The 19,194-nt window shown below is 34.8% G+C and overlaps 1 protein-coding gene across 1 annotated transcript in view; it reads right to left on the minus strand.

Moving 5' to 3' along the window:
- LOC135076807 (chaoptin) overlaps nt 1-15,745 on the minus strand; it is a 73,984-nt gene extending 58,239 nt beyond the window's left edge. Inside the window, exon 1 of the mRNA XM_063971257.1 lies at nt 15,401-15,745. The gene's annotated coding sequence lies outside the window, so the exon portion shown is untranslated. The remainder of the gene's footprint in view (nt 1-15,400) is intronic.
- Between the last annotated feature and the right edge of the window lie 3,449 nt (nt 15,746-19,194).

The following is a 19,194-nucleotide window of genomic DNA, read 5'->3' on the forward strand; positions in this document are numbered from 1 at the left end:
ATTTGTAGTTTAAATCATTTAATTTCGATTATAAGAATTTTAGACTAGGAGCCGGCTGATTTCTGTATTGAGTACCTAATAACCTATAAAATATTTTGATAATAAGTTTTTATTTTGATCACAATGTTTTATTTAATCGAGGCAAAAACATTGCATCTATACTAATATTATAAATGTGAAAGTAACTTTGTCTTGCTTTCACGCCTAAACCACTGAACCGATTTTGATGAAATTTGGCATAGAGATGGTTGAGTCCCGGGAAAGGACGTAGGATAGATTTTATCCCAGTTTTTGAAATATGATAAAGATTTTCATCATTATCATATTATCTGAAAATTATAAATAACTTGAAAAAATCGAGTATTCGGGTAGCCCTAGTGATACTCTACCTCTGGGCTTCGGCTTGACAGTACTTTTTGGGAAACCTTGTACAGGTGAACAATGGTGGCGCCCCCTATCAATGTGTTTGGTGGGACAGTTCAGTTTAGTGGGTCTTTTATAGCTGAGACGGTTCATTGTTCAATACAATCAATTCTTTCCTCTCTATTATTTTAGGTGCCTTATGTACGTATAGATTACGCACATTCTTTTTATATGAACGTAAGGGTGGGATTTAGGGGGTCACAAAACCGGTTTTACCGAAACCGAAAAAAAAACTGTATTCAGACATGGCAAAACCAGGTTATTCTTGGAAATATAATAGCTAGAATGAAATACTAAAATAACAATCAAAAACGTTTTTATTCATGTAATGATTTTAGAATTTATATTGTATTTTATACGATTATTGGTTACTTTTAAATAGTTATTGCAACAATTTTAGTATTTGTATTGTATTTTAGAAGAACCCAAAAAGCCATTATTAAATTAAAATACTTTATTTGATTACTTCCTAGGCATTTTGCAGACATTAGAATGATTTTAGAATTTATTTTGTATTACATCCAATTATTTCACATTTATTATTTAATTTAATTATTTTAGATTTTTATTGTATACATTTTAGTATTTTAAAAATTAAAAAACAGCTAATTATGAAATAAGTATTGCATTTGACTAGTTCCGGGGCATGCCGTCGATAAGTCGTTTTGAACCGGTCGACTTTCACTGATGGAAGGGGAAGTTACCTTATCGCTGGCATGCCGCTGGACAGTCAGTTCGATTTGAGCGTTCGAAGCGAGAGGTGCTATTAGGTTGACGTCATAATGTCGGAATTATGTAAATCAGTGGTGCTGAAATACAAGTTAAACAACCTACAAGAGTGTTTCATTTCATTCAGCTTGATTATTATCACATTTATCACAGATCAATTAACATTTTTAATAATTAAGGTAGATACACTATACTAGAAATCCGATGATCTACGTTCTTGTCGGGTATCACTAATGAAATAAAATTCCTACTTCATAAAACTAATTAATCAGGTAAATTATTTATCACAGATCGATCAACTTTTAATAACCTAGGTTATACTTTACTGTGTAGTAGAATACTGGTGATCCACGGTCGGGTCGGGGAGGTTTCCGGCTTTTTTTTTTTTGAAGGGACGCGCGCTGGTAGCTGGAGGAGCTTTTCCAGCTTCACCGGGCAGAGTGGCGAGTACAGAAGGTACTCTAGCCGTTTGGCGATCGTCGGTGCGCGTGCCGACGAGGCCGAGTGTGGGCTTCGCGAAGCGAAAGCGAAGACGTTCGCGATCGGGCCGTAGATTCCGGCTACTGGGACCGCAATTAACTGGGACAGTGGTCCCAGTCGCTGGATCGATAAAAATTAAATATTTTTCTTCCAGCGACTAGGTTCACTCATAGATAACTTAAAAAAATATATTATTCAAGCCAAAATCGGTATCGTACTAAAAGGACAATGACCAAAAGTGGTCCAAATGTCCACAACTAATGAGACCTATATTGGCTTATGGTCCATTAAATAGAGATTAACTTTCAGTATGGGACGAAAAATAAATAAACTGTCAGTAAAAAGTTATGACTGTATGAAAAATTGTAGTAGTTTACGCGCTAATCTCAGGAACTACTGGTCCGATTTGAAAAATTCTTTTTGTTATGGATAGCCCATTTATCAAGGATGGTTTTAGGTTATATAACATCACCCTACAACCAATAGGGGCGGAGCAGCGACCACCCGACCATAATTCCAATATTGTTGTCTTTCTTCTGAGTTTTTTTTTCTTTTAGCGAGAATCTAACACGGCACACTAAGCGACATGACATAATATGCATAGATTAATCCGAAATGTGCGATGGATAGAATGATATCAAGAACATTAATTTTCAGATGAAAAGGTAAAAACATGACTTTTCATTCAGTCATAACTTTTTACTGACAGCATATTTTTGATTGCGGTTTGGTTATAATGAATCAGTATTTAGTAGACTATTTTACTACATAGGTGGTGGTTGACATTTGGACCACACTCCATACATTTTTGGTCATTGTCCTTTATGAATGGTCCCAGAAAAGTATTTAATTTTTACTGATCTGGCGATTGGGACCGCGGTCCTAGTTGATTGCGGTCCCAGTTGGCGGAAACCTCGGGTCGGGTATCACTCATCCATCAGAGATTCGTAAATCTAATTAATCTATTTAATTACCACAGATAAATCATATTTTACTAACTAAATCACCTAAAAGTAACCTTTTCATTAGTGTAACCTAAAAGTAAACCAAAGCAGTTCAAAAATCAGCTAAAAGGTTACAAAAGTAACCTTCTGGCAACACTGACTGTTTCTCAATATTGCAGTCAACTGTCATCTTTTTTTTTAATACAAGTTTTACGGCTATGGATATAGATCCTTACGGCCAATTCTGTGCAAATGCTGTGTTTCGTCTATTTTGTGATGTCTTAGTAGTGATTGTGATTTGTGATGTTAATGTTGTTAATTTTTTTTTTTTTCAACAAAAGAAGAAGAATTCAATGAGGGCTTTCGCGATTGGAAAATCCGCCAGATGGCAATACGTAGACGCGAGGTCCAAATGCTGCGTGATTGGTGGATTTTGACATATCTGTCAATGTCATGCAAAATCTGTTTGTAACCATAGAGCAAAATACAGGGTGGAAACGATAAGTGATCTCACTCGATTATTTCTAAACTATACAAGATATCAATAAACTAGTTATTGATCCTGAAAGTGCTTCATGAGCTCTATCAAACGGTATTAATAATAGGTTACAGAATAAACTGGATCTATCCGAAACTTCAATGTTTCCAGCTTCCATACATTTGGTAGTCACATTATTTTAAAAACTGCATATGATATCGTAAAACTGATTACTGATTCTAAAAGTGCTTCACAAGCTCTATCCAATGGTATCAATAATAGGTTACAGAATAAACTGGATCTAACCAAAAATTCAATGTTTCCTTCTTCCATACATTTAGTACTACCACAGTCATGACACTCATCTCTTGACAATATTATAGCAAGTAAAGCCTAAAACCAATGTTTTTCATTAATAATTTAAAATAAGAATACAATTTACGAGTTTATTTTAAGTATTTATTATTAAATTAAAAAAATTACACTTCTAATATTGTGTGTCTGGCATACATTTAGTATGGAAGCTGGAAACATTGAATTTTCAGATAGATCCAGTTTATTCTGTAACTTATTATTGGTACCGTTTGAAAGAGCTCATTAAGCACTTTCAGGATCAGTAACCAGTTTTTTAATATCTGGTATAGTTAAGAAATAATCGAGTGAGATCACTTAACGTTTCCACCCTGTATAGTTGTTGCCCATTTTTGCCACTTGACGTGGCAGAATCGTGGGACTTCACGGTATTTAAATAAAAATTAAAGTGGTTGCGTTTAGAAACGCCACAAATATTTGAGTCTTTGGAAACAAGTTCGTTATTATACTTGTATATTAAAATATAATTTTGTTTTACCTAGCTTTTTCTTATTAATAAAATATAGGTTATTAAGTAATCAATACAGAAATCAGCCGGCTCCTAGTCTAAAATTCTTATAATCGAAATTAAATGATTTAAACTACAAATAAAAATGATTCAAACAGTACTAGTTTTTAGGTTCAAATTCGACTGCTCTAGTGGACGCACGGAACGGCAACGTCGCAGTCGACCCATATTATTTGAATTATTTGGCGGGAAAACAGTTTTTGGCTTTTAATTCTGAAACTAAGAGGCCTAGAGATTTGAAATTATGTCTCGTGTGTACTTTAATTATAACGAATTATTTGATCTTTAAAACGCAACTCTAACTTATACGGTTTTAATAATCCACCGTGTGTTACGTGTCACCAGCTTACACATACGTATCGGTTCGTAGTTCGAAAACGGTTCGAAATAAAGCTTTGAAAGAATTGAAGTCGGGTTTTTTTATTCGACTTTAATTTATGAGATATAAAACATTGATGTAGCTTAAATATTTACGAAGATACAGATGTGTAAGCTGGAGACACGGTACTCCAGCTCGCACATAGTTTTTTGATCGTGGTTTTAACAGTATTTGAGCTAAAGTCTTGAAAAGTGGAAAGCCTACTATTTGGATTCGACTGTAATTTTTGAGGTATAATACATTATCGTAGCATAAATATTTACGAAGATACAGATGTGTCAGCTGGAGACACGTGTCCTCAGCTTACACATAGAAAACAACTCATAGTTATGAAGTTCTAATGGCTCTAATTGAATGACTGAGAGGTTTGATGACTCTAATTAGGCTTTTATTGATGGTATACTTGGAATTGCTCTAGGGCCAATGAGGAAGTTGGAGACATTCAGGTGTTGTCGCAGCCAAATTGTATTATAATATTGGACGGGTTTTGGAAATAGCTCGGCGTTCCACTTTTATGATTTACTTACTTACATTTTGCACGTAAATAAATAACATGAATCCTATGTTTACTTTCCACTCTTGACATTTAACACGTGACTTACCAAACTAACTATCTCCATGGTTACCGTCTTAGTCTATGCATGACTAGGGATTGAACAACTTTTAATTGAATATTATTAACAATTCTCGATAATTATTATCGATTGAAAAATATTCGGCATTTGAATCGAAAGATATATTCAATTTTATCAATATCAAAATATTCAATTTTAATAATAAAATAAATATTATTTACTACCACCTATGAAATGTTCTAAAAATTGCCTGGAGCGCTCCCCCAATCCTGGGTTTTCCCTTTCCAAGCTGAGAGGATATCATTTTGGTTCTATCGATACATTATAAAGGTACTTAATATTTGAAATGTATTACCAATTATTGTTATAAGCATTTTGAGCGAATAAAACTTTCAATTCTATTAGAACTTTAGACATTTCTCTCACTTTAAGCGGCATTGGATTTTTCATCGAATTTTGAAACTGTAACAGATATATTAAAGATGATCCCATATTGTTGTCATTGTCTATATCAGTGTTATGATCACAATTCTTTTTATTTTATTCATGACCTTCGACCAGTTGGACACATTAGTTAGATAGCTTCTTGTAGTATCGTGCAATATATTTTTAACTTTTAATTAAAATCTAGTCATACTGTAGCAATTTGGACGATTTATTTTATTTACAAGATCGGTATCTTATTGTCTATGATGACCGCAGTCAACATCACTATTACATGGATTCCTAACAATGAAGTACGGCATTGCCTTGTGCCGATTTTACATAGATTTTATCGACACAAATTATGGAACTTCATAGGATATGGAGCAGGCCACGCCCTAAAATGTCCGGATGTCGTCATAGTATTATGGAATACATATAAAATACTTTTATTATTTCATTTTTTAATCCTCAAGTGTCCGTTACAATCTAATTAATATTTAAGTATTCAAAAAGTAAGAGATTAATTTTGATACTTTACTGCTGTGCCCAGGAATCTAAGGCGGTTTCTGACAATGTCCTTTGGGGCTTAACCCATTTATCGAAAAATTATAAGGATTTAAGTTTTTAATTTTTAGTTTTCACCTCTTCCTTCAAAAACAAGTGAAAGCGTGGGTAGCTTAACATTAATAAGCAAATATTTTATATCATGCGATAGCCAATAAAATTATCTATTAGTAGAAGTAGAAAACAGAAACAAGTTTCATACATTTTATGGGAGTAACACCCACGTTCTATTGATAACTATGTCAATATTTTTCACTCGACATTGGCAGAAATAAACCTCCCAGAGAGGTTTGGTTGCCACAAATAAAAAAAATAAAAAAAAGAATGGATTTAATTAGAAAAAAACATGACTTTTTTCACTTCTTTTTCAGTTATTTTCCAACACTAGAAAAACCAGGTCGTTAAGGTATGTTTTATTTGCATTGTATTATTAGTATTTGAGCTATTCTACAAAACGAATGTAAATTTATTAGTCTACGTCTATTACTTTTGACGTAATTGTTGAACAAAGATACCCCTTCCCAGCGGTTTCCATAGCGCACGCGACATGCGAAAATGCACTGCCTGAAAGAATCACACAACCTATTCCGATTACTATGGAAACTGCTGGGAAGGGGTATCTTTGTTCAACAATTACGTCAAAACTAATAGACATAGACTAATAAATTTACATTCGTTTTGTAGAATAGCTCAAATACTAATAATACAATGCAAATAAAACATACCTTAACGACCTGGTTTTTCTTGTGTTGGAGAATAACTGAAAAAGAAGTGAAAAAAGTCATGTTTTTTTCTAATTAAATCCATTCTTACTCCCTTAAAATGTATGAAACTTGTATCTGTTTTCTACTTCTGCTAATAGATAATTTTATTGGCTATCGCATGATATAAAATTTTTGCTTATTAGTGATACTCACGCTATCACTTGTTTTTGAAGGAAGAGGTGAAAACTTAAAATTCAAAACTTAAATCCTTGTAATTTTGCGAGAAATGGGTCTAGCCCCAAATTTTAAGTATTTTCATCGATAAAATTGTCCATAGATTACGCCCTTAAAGTTTGATCACTACATGCCCGGACACACTGTATATTTAGATATTTAGATAAGATGCTAGTTTCTTAATGTACCGTCCCTACATTATAAACTGCTGGACAAGTCATCTGAGTTCAAAAGGGGCACTGCTTTCACTTGACTCATATGACCACTGGCGCCTCCTTAATTGCCCCCAATGATGTGGCGAGCAGGTGCTGGGATTAGCCACGTGCCTCAGATAATATGGACACCAGCTGCTTACGCAAGCTGTTAAGTTGTTGGACCCTAATGAGAAATACGTGTTGGACCGGTGGAAAGTACCTACTTGTTACAATTGCAACGTAGTGTTTTTAAGTATAGGACGTTTAAGTCATGATCAAATCAAAACCATATAAGTGTTTTGAGACTCTAAGTGTAAGAGGTTTTAAAAAGATAAATGATATTACTAGCAGAAATATAAATTGGACTAAGTTACAAACGAGTATAAATCTAAAACTAAGTATGTACCTACTGAATTAAGTTAAATAGCAAAGGAAGGGTGTGTTTCCTAAAGTTACCTCTACCCTCGTAGATGACATCGAACACCCCATTGTATACCTCGTCAGCGCAACCACGATCACTCTGACAAGAATGCCTGACTAAGATGAGAAGAGAAGAGAGTAGGGTTGCCAGGCGTCCGGCTTTAGCCGGACATGTTTGGCTTTTTAGGGTCTTGTCCGGCCAAATATTGCCGTTATATTTATTTGGTTGCCACGCCAGGCGAAAGTCGAGCCACAGAATCATATGAAGCGCATGCATCTGGATGTTGGTTAGCAACCGATGATGATAGTACTCACTCATGAGCTGACACTAATTGCACCCCCCCCCCCCCCCGTCACATGTCCGGCTTTTGGGCTAAAATGTCCGGCCAAATGAAACACAAAGTCCGGCTTTTGTGATTTTGGACCTGGCAACCCTAGAAGATAGACCATCTCACTCTAACTTGATATCATTTTGAACAGTCAAATCAGAATTTCGCGATCCCACTCCCCCCGTATCATTCAAAAACTGTTGCAAATTAATCATTAGATACACTCTGATTCCCCATGACTGATAGTGAACATCCTGTAGATGATTAGCCGAACAAACGTCATGACTCCATGCACTGACCTCAAAATGCCACGCCACCGAACACAATGATCGAATGTCAATGCACCTACTGATCCATGAACGGGCACAAAAACTCTACAAAACACGTCGTTTGAAAATTACCTTTTGCACAAAAAGCTTGAACTACGTGTAAAATGTTAAATAAATATCAATAAAACTAGTTATTTATTTTGGTAGTATTTTACGTGGGCTTCTTAGCCCTGGAAATCGATTTTTTTTTCATTTTACATTGCCACTGATAATTTCGAGTCTGCGAAATTCCAGAACATATTTTTAATAGGAAATTATGTTAACGAATGACATTAGATAAAAGGATTTTGTTGAACAAGGAACAACGTCCTTTAAATTAATAAAATGAAATTGTAGTGTTAAATACACATACTAGTAATAACACGTAAATAAGACCCTTCCACGGATAGAGCATATTGTTCTGGTTGCTTACTCAATTAGAGCTCTACAAGACGGCTTTAATTTCAACACTTAGTCAATCTACACTAATTAAATTTAAACAGTTTACGAGTAATGTCGCGTTAGCAAACATTTAAATAATAGAGCACTATTATGTCCCATTAAGTTACTCGCGTCATTAAAAAAAATAAAAAAAACATCGAAACATAATGTTTATGGGAAATCTTCAAAAATTAGTATTGAAGGCTGAGTTGCACTACGTTACTTTAACCGTAACTATAACCATAAGTTTATAACCGGTGTTTTTTGCATGGAGTTTGATAGACTTTTGACGTTTGTTAAAGTTAAAGTAAGATTGTGCAACCCAGCCCTTCGTCAAACAAAACACGATCTATAATAATGAATTCAATTTTTGGAAAATTGCAATTTCCTGTTTTTTTTCAAACTGTGTTATCACGAATTGTTTTACATATTACACAAACTGTAGAAAAACTTACAACGTTCAAAGAGGAGTCTGAAGGTATGTGGCGTTTAGATGACTGCAAGGAATGCAGCAGCATGTACTTTGCAGTGACACTGACATACATAATACTTAGGTATACTCGGTAATAACATAGCAATCCCTCACGCCGCTAATTTTCTGCATAGCGGACGTATTTGTTGGAAGCAATGAGTCATGATAATTTATGCAAAAAATGCATTAATGGCAATAAATGGCGAAGGGGCACGAGTAAACAATAGAAACCTTGACTTAGGCTGAGTTGCACCACTTAATTTTGACCATAATTTTGATGATAACCGGTGCTTTTTGTATGGATTTTGACAGATTTTTGACGTTTGTCAAAGTTAAAGTAAGATGGTGCAACCCAGCCTTAGTAACAGTCTTTATAAACTGTTGACATTACTATTAGGCAGGTATAATAACATATATTTTCTACAAATGAAAATTTGATAAAATAATAAAAAGACTTGGGTCACAGATACCTACTTAATTCTATACATAATTACTCTGTAACTTTTTTGTGTGTCATTGTCATCACAGTGTCATTTTTCTTAGTTCTTAGGTTTATCGAAAGGTATGTGTATAATTTTAACAGTTGAAGCAAATATCGTACCTGGTCACAATCGTGATCTCTATGCGGAAGTATTTACACGATATATTAAATAATACATAACGAGTAATTCCAGTACGTACTCTACATATCACGAACACGTTATCACGGTTTAATTGCATTTATCGGATTTTGCCGTGATGGAATTATGTATTATTCGCTCTTGTGAATACAATTAAGGTAAGAACAAGATGCAAGATAAAGGAAAATTACACAGAGTTAGATACTCTACTACACGTCATAACGTTTGCGTTTCTAAAAATGTCTTATTAGACCGATAGCTGTTATTTCTTGTAATAATCTTTACTAAAAAAAAGTTTAATTCAGCGACACAAAACAACATCAAAAAAATCAGATGCAACTAAATAAAATAATGTGCATGTCACCGAAACGGTATCCACTCAGTGTCTAACGCCCGTATTCACAAACATTACTATGAGGTCTCACAGTGCGCGTGGACGCACAGGGTGACACACGAACCAATCACAGAGCTCTATTTAACACTGTGCGTTCGATTTGCTGCTTCACTTAAGCAAGCATCGTTTGTGAATACGGGCGTCAGTATCATGACGAGGTGTCGCACGCGAGAGACACCACGACGCTGGTCTTCCGTGGATACCTCCTTATCAAAAATCCTCTTAATTAGAAAATGTTATCGATGTAGGTACATATTTTATTTTTGACATAAAAAATATTTGAAATAATAGTTTCTTAGATTGTTTGAATGTAACAAGAAACTTTACTCTAGCTCAGTGTTCTGCAAAGGGTGTTCCGCGGCACACTGGTATACCATGGTCATTAGAAGATGGTGTGCCTCGAAAAAATAAGGTTATCTTCAGTAAGTTAAGGGTAAGACTAACAAAGGTCATTTATGGTGTACCTCCAATAAATTTCGTTTTCCTAGATGTGCCTTGAACACAAAAAGCTTGCAGTACACTGCTCTAACTCCTTGATAAATTGGCATAATGTACTGTTTTGCAACAGAAACGTATACTCGTAGCCTCATGTGTTGACTGTAAATCATCGAATCCTATGATGATTAATAGCGGTTTAACAATATCGCACGTACGTGCTAATATTTTGTAATGCCTAACCTACATACGCGCACCTGTCTTACAAAGCGTTTTGACCTCTTTTCGACTTTATTATTGTACATACTAGGCTTGCGCCGCGGCATGTGCCCTTAGTTACATAGTGGTGAGATAAAAACAAGCCACAGAACATAACAAAGTTCTGAGTCGGTAGGATTTTTTTATCTATTTGGCATTACAGTCTTTCTAGAGATAGGGAGGTACTCGTAGATAGAAAATACTGTATTGTATTATAATTTAGGCGGTCTTATCGCTATAAAGCGATCAAGAGATTACATAAAAATTAACTTTTGAACGATTTGTAAATTAACTCTATATACACTTATTATTATAATACAAACAATGGTTTTTCCCTAGCTAAGTATGCGACATAACTGGTAAGCATTACAACGAACACAATAACATGTTCATTGTGCAAAGTTTATAATATCAGTAAAAAGTTTCTTAGAATCGCTTTGAAACGGATGATAATCTCTGTAACGCCTGTAGGAAACGACGTTCAAAACTCGATCCAAACTCAAGCATAGATTCGATTGTGAGATCGGTTTCAATATTCTTAGGAGTTAGGACAGTCATTGACTTGACTCTATTCTATTATGTATTCGTCATCTATCATGTAGATATCATAGGGACATTATTTTCCCGTAGATTTTCTTTTTGATTAGTTTTCTTTTTTTTCTTAATCATTATCATCATCATGATCATTTTAGCCCTAGGACGTCCACTGCTGAATAAAGGCCTCCCCCAGTGACTTCTACACTACAACGGCCGGTTGGTGGCAGCCTGCATCTAGCGCCTTCCGCCTGCCACCTTGTGGGTGGACGTCCTACGTCACTGTTTGATCCACGACAAAAAAAAGAAGAAAATCTCGCGTTCCACATCTGAAAAGAATAATAATTTAAGGCTGGGTTGCACCATCTTACTTTAACTTCGACAAACGTCAAAAATCGGTCAAACTCCATACAAAATACACCGGTTATCGATAAAGTTACGGTCATAGTTAGGTGGTGCAACTCAGCCTAAATGTTTTCTACACGTTCTGAGTTTCAAAATCGTAGAACATCCCATCATTCAGTGCACGCTGGTTTTCGTTCTACAGTTGCCGGGTTTGACAAACCAATTTGGCTACATTTTCAAAATTCGAACCCGGAATGGAAAATGCGCGCGTGCGGAAATCTTGCGCTGAATTCTTTGCTCAAAGCTTTGGAAATGTTGGGCGGAAAATGAAAAGGAGAGATGCAGTGTGCCCTTGATTGAAGAAGACAGTTGCAGATAATATGTGCTTAAAACACGTCAAAAGGGATTTGATTTATGATGACATTGGTCTCTACCAAAAGTAGAATATCATTGAGACTCTATTTACGTAATTCTATTTTCAGTACCTACCCGTAGAAGCTGTCAAAGGTTGTTTTTGGAACTGATGTAACTCTACACTAAGGACTTATTTTATTACAACCACTTAGCTACGTTATCGATTTAACCAGCCTGGAATTAAATTATTTTCTCGATATTTATACTTAATTGACTTTACGTAACAACTTACCTGTTAATACCACGGTTGACAATATGCACTCCTAACCTACAAACGTAGTGTATTGTTTGTTACGACATTACAATCCACGTACTATAAACTCTCACGTCACTCATTCACGTACGAGTAGAGTCGGCCCGTGGGAAGTGATCTAAATTCTAACTCAAAAACAATGTAAACCTTTTTTAGCGTAACTATGCAAATTGATAAAAAGTGAAGGGTCAGTGTAACTAATTGTACTTACAAGTTTTTTGATTAATGGTTATTGGAAAGGTTTTATTAAGCGAACTTATGTTTAAATTATACAACCACTTTTTCTTTCTTTAAAGTTATAACTAAATAAAGAAACCACCTAAAGAAAATCTCGTAAAAACATTGCTTACTTAAGATTTAGTGAAGCTTCGTCAAAATAAATGATTAGATTTGATTTGATTTTAAAATATTTAGGAAAATGAAATTAAAATTTCTAAAATATTAATTAGAGACAACAACATAAATAAAAAAAAAACAGTCGCACTCAAAACGCGTAACCTGTGAAACCTCATTTAATTTTGTTTCGTGCGAGCTACGCTCTATTATCAAAACAAAACTTTTCTTTTTTATTCAACGTCAAAATGCGGCATGTTTTTATATGGCCAGTATCCTCCGCCACTCGTAGCACAAAGAAAGATTCCTTCAAAAATATTATTTTTAACCAACTTCGAACGCGAGATTTTAGCTGCCAGTACCAGGGCCGCTCCTACTATGCACCATCAGCTCGCAATGTCAACACTGCTTTAGCTTACGCAACGAGACCTCCGCAGAAAAATCGTTTCTAAAACCTGTTCCGGCGAACTCATCTCGAACTAAACGCTCTAGTAACAGAGTTCAATATCCTTTGACAAATAATGTGGGTCCGAGTTTTTGAGGCTGCTAATATCGTTACGAAATAAGCATGGCTACGTTGCCGTAACACGTTAGTTTATGGTTCGTACAAGAATGTTTGCAAGTAGGTATACTCTTGTTTTTGTTTTGACTGCATATTAAGACCTTTTTCGTAATATTAAGGGCATCATAATAATTGCTAGTTAGAGCTTTTTCCACGGAAAATTTAACTTGACCTGCATATTTTTTACAATAAAAAGTAGCTTAGTTCTAAGCTAAATTATTTGAAAAATCTCAAAATAGTACAATAGTACAAAGTAATAGACAAAAATAGGCATTTATAATAAATGCGAAAAACATAATGGTGATGAACAGATCGTGTTAAAAAAGTAGGCAACCAACATTTGCCCAAATTAATTTGCCAAAATAAACTAACAAAACTCGAAAGTATGATAATTTGGTACACGAAGATGTCCGTTTGTCACGGCAAAGTATTAATTTCATGTATTATGTATGATAATAGCCTGCCTTGACGCATGTATGAGTCAGATTCAACTCACAGTCCTACATAATGAGTTTGTTTGTTTGTTATATTACTGAGTTTGTTGCGGCGCTTCTTCTCAGCACTTGCCAAATGTTGGTCTCGAAGCGCTGGTAGGGTAAAAAGATTATGAGACATGTAGAGGCTCCTTAAGAGCATATTTTATGACGATTTGTAAGAACTATTTATTAGTCTAAACAAATAAAGAAATTTTGACTTTGACTTTGAATGACCAAATTAACCGTCGTCAATGTAAGTGGATTTAATTCCTTAATAGATGGTTGGATTGACACCTAGGTCTTTGTTCATTTGTCACACACACACACACACACACACACACACACACACACACACACACAAATAAGTCGCCATGCAATTACTAGTCAAGGCAATACTTTATACAACATAAAAACAACATTACCTATTTAAAGACCTATACCTGCCAAAAAATTGTCAAGGTAATAGTACTATCCCAATCCCAACTAATATTATAAATGCGAAAGTAACTCTGTCTGTCTGTCTGTCTGTCTGTCTGTCTGTCTGTTACGCTTTCCCGCTTAAACCTCGCAACCGATTTTGATGAAATTTGGCATAGAGATAGTTTGAGTCCCGGGAAAGAACATAGGATAGTTTTTATCCCGGTTTTTGAAACAGGGACGCGCGCGATAAAGTTTTTCTGTGACAGACAAAATTCCACGCGGGCGAAGCCGCGGGCGGAAAGCTAGTACAACATAAAAACAACATACAGTTTCTTATTCAAAAACCACCTACCAAAAAACGTAACAGCAAAGAACTATACTGTATTTTTGACGTCAAACTTAAAATGCAAATATTATGTCCATAAAGTAGGTACTATTTTTAATGTAGATCATGAGGTTCCATTTACTTACTTACGACTAAAGGGAAGTGGAATTCAATAAGTTTTCTCAGGAAAAACTCTTGAGTTAGTTATTTTTTAAGTAAAAGCTTTAAGCCAAACAGTATCAGTATATGTGAGTTTATTATCTCTGTGATGTGATTTATTCCAATCATTTTGATTCAAAAACACATCAAAGTTTGGAACTTGGACATTGGAACACCCGGACGCGCCTATTTCCATGTTTTCCACATACGTCTTTATCAATTTTTCCTTGTGTTTGAGGCTTTATTTTTTTGCTACTAAGATGTTAAGATGTTTTTCTGTAAACAATTAATATAAACTCAATAGATAGAGTATAAGTTTCATATATGGATAGAGCTCTTTGCGAATATCTCGTGCCATGCATTGCAATGCGACTTTATTACGCTTGGCGAGACTGAGTTACACATAACGTGGTAGTAATAAGCTTTTCAATTATTTAGTTCTATTAGAAAAAAGTAGAAAAATAGTTTGAAAAAATAAGTACCAGTTTATCCTTATAATACGTACTGCATAACATAATCTAAGCAGGTTTTATCCAAGTCTGTGACTCAAGATAGGAAAAACAGCTATAAAAATAACAAAAAAATAGGAAAGACAACCATGCAGTAACTTAATGACTCATCTAATTTGCTTATAATTGGTATTAGATAACAATGCCCATTAAATAGGTGCATTTATAGAGACCAACTACTTACTCAGAATTCAATACGTTCTAATTGAGTAATCCAGTTTAATAGACGAATACCTAGGTAATTAAATTAATTACTTACTACCGTTTACTAATAACTTAATGTAAACCTTACCTTGTCAAAAAAAGAATAACAATGACGACTTTACTATTAAATGTTTCTAATTACTTCTAAATTATCATCTAAAGAAAATGTTACAACTCACATTTCGTAATAGTAGAGACGAGAAGATTCGAAATCAAATCAGTCGCTATTCTGTTAGCATCCGATTTTCCGAAAACTATTCATTATCGAACGAAAATGCACCAACCGCCCGTGAACTTGACGTCATTCGTTGCTATAGCAATACTCCCGGGGAAAACGACCCCTCGCCAATCCGCACACTCGCAAATCAAATTAAAAAATGGAACACACAAATTCGGAACGAAAAAAATACAGGCACAATTTTTGTTTTCAAAAAAACAACTGAAATGTCTCAATATTATTTGAAATTCGAACGGTTTATTTTTTTGTCGCGCTACGCGCCAGCAAGGCACGTCCACTCGGCGGTACGGGGCGCACTACGTAAATGTCAGCGCAATCGGCACATGTGCGGAGCGCTGTAAGGCCGCGCTCTGATTGGCAACGTTTTTCCAGGTCAACTTTTATGCTGATAAAGAAAACTTGCGCGTGACGTTCGTTGGGAAGTCTTTTAAAACCTAATCTTATAAATAGTACTAATTTTTACTAAGACAATTGTTTTCAGACATTTAATTTTGTAAAAGGTCAAATAAGTCATAACTAAATTTTTGTCTAGACACTGCAGGTTAGTCAATGTCAAAGGCGCAGTGGTACCAGAACACTGTACGTTCTATTTACGTACTTTATTTTTATTAAAATGTAGTTATAAATATTTCATTTAAATAAGCCAATTACTACAATAAACAACTGAAAAGCTTCCTTGGTGGAAAACAGCTTTGTAACGTGCAGTAAGAGGATTTTCAGAATTAATAATTAATTAGTGAAGTTTAATTGGTAACTATGTGTATGTCTTCCATGAATGCTGTTTGTTTTCTTAGCAATAAAATAAAAATAAAAAATAAGTTTTAAGAGAGATACACACACATTTAAGATTGCAATGGCAAATTTATTTTGCTACATTGATTGAATAATTCAGATAAATCCCTTTCGATTAAATTATTTCTTTTTTTTTAAATATGATTGAAATTCGGTTTTCCTTGATCGGATAACATTCATAAATAGGCATTGGAAAAAACTGTCTGCATTTTAAAAATGTTAACGTCGTAAGAAAACTTCTCCAGCGTAGACGCGTCCTAATAAAGTGCGAGCGAGACGGTGCGGAGCCGGGTACATCCGCTTTTCTCGCGTTATGTAAGCTCCGGCCCTGGAGCCTGACGGGACTACCCCCGACCCCCGCCCTTGCCGGGCCCGGCCAGTGCTCGATGCGTATCGAGATGCGATTTGAATTTCGAACGATTCGAAACTTTCGAATCGATAACTTTTTCTTTTTTGAAACGGTTTTAATTTTTATTTTTGTTGAGTTTTCAGCCAGTATAAAAGGCAATGATTTTTGATGACTTGAACGTAAAAATATTAATCGTAAAATTAATGCATGCATAGCACATTTTAATATTTGAATACACATAGAAACTAATGAATTACATTGAAACCGGTAAGTGTTAGTTCGCGAACTTTTTGATAATTTTAATTGTAAAAATAATTCAACCGTTGACTAAAACCAAATAAACCGGAATGACATCACCGAATAATCGCCGTATCGATTAGCACATCGGAATGGCGCAATCGAGTGCCGATACGTCACAACTCGCAAGACTCTCGCTCTCATCTCGCATCGAACTACTCGATACTCGCTCGGAGCTTCTAAACTGGGTTACCGGATTTTGGAACTCAATGCACACAAATAAAACTCATTTAGCTGCCAATTTATTTATCAATTTATTGAGACGACTTTTTTATCGGTAGCCGATACATTTTGTCCTATCAAAGGCAATTTGCGCATTGATAAAATAAATAATGGCAAATTAATTAGGACATTGTTTGGGGGTAAACATTGTGGGGCGAATATTAAAGGGAGACTTCATGCATGGGAATTTTAGGGTGGAATGCTATGTCAAATTGTATAATGGTCGCTGGAATTTTACCCTGTTTCTAATATTAGTTCCTTTGGGATCTCTCAATTCATGTACTTTTTGGGTGAAATAAACGTTATTTGAGTCTGTATTAAGAGAGTATAATTGAATTTATTTTTATTGCGACATTTATCTCTCGTACTATATACTCGTACATTTAGCTCTAGTTAAAACTAATCAATTATATACGACATTTCTTAATAAAGGCAGTAGACCGGTAGAGTCAGAAAGATAGAGAATTTATTACTATGTTTTAACCTATTATGATATATCAGTTTTCTAAAAATCAATTAGGTTCTTTAATTTTATCAGGAACTAGCTGGCATGGAAAATTTCGTATCGCCTATGTTCATCAGAAATAATGTAGGATTCTAATGGTGAAAGAATTTTTCAAATCGGTCCAGTAGTTTCGGAGCTTATTCAATTCAAACAAACAATTAAAATTTTCCTCTTTATAATATTATTAGTTTAGATAGATGAGTCTGAGGAATTACGTCACCGATTAGTTTGCTAGATACAACGCCGCTCACTTCGCTCGCCGCTCACTTGAGCTTAATAACTTATTATGCTGTACCCACTAACAACTTAACTATAAGCGCTTTGGTATTCGCTATGAACATGTTAAAGCATTAACCTATTCTATTAATATTTTACCTCCTTATTAATAAAAAGTTACACTAGGGATGAACACTGGATTAAAATGTCATTTCTACACCTAGAGGGTGTAACTTATATTAATAACAGGGTACATTACAAGCACATTACAATTCAAAAACAAAGTTGTTTGTGTGAGACTGATGCCTGTAATAGGTATTTGCATACCTGTAGTACAAGTCATCAGGGTTAATAAGTAAGTTTGTGGAAATGGATGGATCGTACCTACTCAAACATATTTTGATACTCTTTCACAGAAAATGTACTGAACGAATGTTAGTAGAACTTTACAGTTATAAAAAAAGTTATTACTTACATCATTATGTTCATACATCAGTATAACAGGCTGTAATTTATAACTATGTATATCCAGTAGGTAATTAGCCAAACTGCAACGTTAAAGGCTGATTTTTCAATCGTCGGATAACTTTTAACTAAAGAATAAGTTTGGCACATTGACAGTTTCAGTGTGGAAAATATGTCAAAATGACAAGTTTATTCTTCAGTTAAAAGATATCAGATGATTGAAAATAGTCCAGTCAAATTAGACATGAACCCTGCAATAATTCGCATACAGCTGAAAATTGGTACGAATGTTCGGAGCACCATTATGAATTAACTGTGAAAAGTCCCCATCGATCCGACGTGTGCTAAAAAAAAAATTCAAGGTCAAACTTAAAAAATACGGGTTTTTGAGATTTTCAGCCAAACGGTAAGTTTTATCACAAAAATATGTATGACAAGGTTTAAGACCATACAATTATCTATCAAAATTGTCTATACACTTTCTCCTAAGAGTCAGCGTTTCTGAGATTCGATGATCCGAAGAGTCAAAAAAGTGTTTTCTTCATAACGGTCTTACACATAAATCCAATGTGATATCGCCTCGTGCCACGACTCAGCATTGTATCATGATGTGTTGTCGACGTCGAATATAAAATAATCAACCTCAATGTCGTCTGTCATCTTTAATTATCGAAAAATGGGTGCAACTTTGACGAAGGACTGCACCGTAAGTTTCTAAGATACGAAGTTTTCGTGTCTATTATGTTTAAGAGCTCTTATATGCACACGTCACTACTCTACTTGTAACTCTATGGTCACTCTTTTAGCCCGACCAAGTTAGACAGTCCAGGTTATAATAATTCACATAGAGCTGAAAATTTGTATGAATGTTAAGAACACCATCCTAAAT

The sequence above is a fragment of the Ostrinia nubilalis genome, chromosome 12, assembly GCF_963855985.1.
Source record: "Ostrinia nubilalis chromosome 12, ilOstNubi1.1, whole genome shotgun sequence".
Taxonomy (NCBI): Eukaryota; Metazoa; Arthropoda; class Insecta; order Lepidoptera; family Crambidae; genus Ostrinia; species Ostrinia nubilalis.